The following is a 729-nucleotide window of genomic DNA, read 5'->3' on the forward strand; positions in this document are numbered from 1 at the left end:
GTAATTCATATAATTTCTAGTATAATTTCATAAAATAATGCAAAATTCGATTCTTTTTACGATCCCATAAAACAACACATCATATTCTTCCTTAAAACATGAGCTCTTCATATGCGTCAACCTGGAAGCAGGCAGACGGAGACTGATTGTTGCTTTTTATTTCAGTATTGGCATGTCTAATGTGAACCACTTGTGGCAGCATTAGGAGCCCAAGAACCTGCAGCGGTTGGGTCGAGCTCTGACACTGGAGATCATTCAGTGGGGCGTCTGTACCCTTCGCTCTCCAGCTACGCGAAAACAGCAGCGAGAAGCTTTTCCACACATGCCACATCTGAACCAACAGGCTCGGTTCACACGGTGCAGAAATAAAAACAAAAAATGAAAAAGAAACAAAAAGACATGTCTAAACGGCATGTACAGATCAAAAAAAATTTAAACGCGTGCCATTAAAAGTCACTCACAAGACCTAACGTCATCGTCATCAGTGTGTAATGAAATAATTTACAAGAAAAAAAAAAACAACCCAAAAAAATTAATCGGGTGAACAAAGCACACTACTTGATTCATATCGCTCTACTCTTAAAGCAAATTCATATGTACTAGTGTCAAAAGCCCCAGTAGGAAGTGTAGTGAGAGAGGGCGGAGCTCCTATCAAGTGGGTGGAGCTTCAGCAGTCAGTGGGCGACACCCACACACAAAAGGAAGCATGAATTGCAAGAATAGAACCTC

This window comes from Carassius gibelio, chromosome A7, assembly GCF_023724105.1.
Source record: "Carassius gibelio isolate Cgi1373 ecotype wild population from Czech Republic chromosome A7, carGib1.2-hapl.c, whole genome shotgun sequence".
NCBI classification, from domain to species: Eukaryota; Metazoa; Chordata; class Actinopteri; order Cypriniformes; family Cyprinidae; genus Carassius; species Carassius gibelio.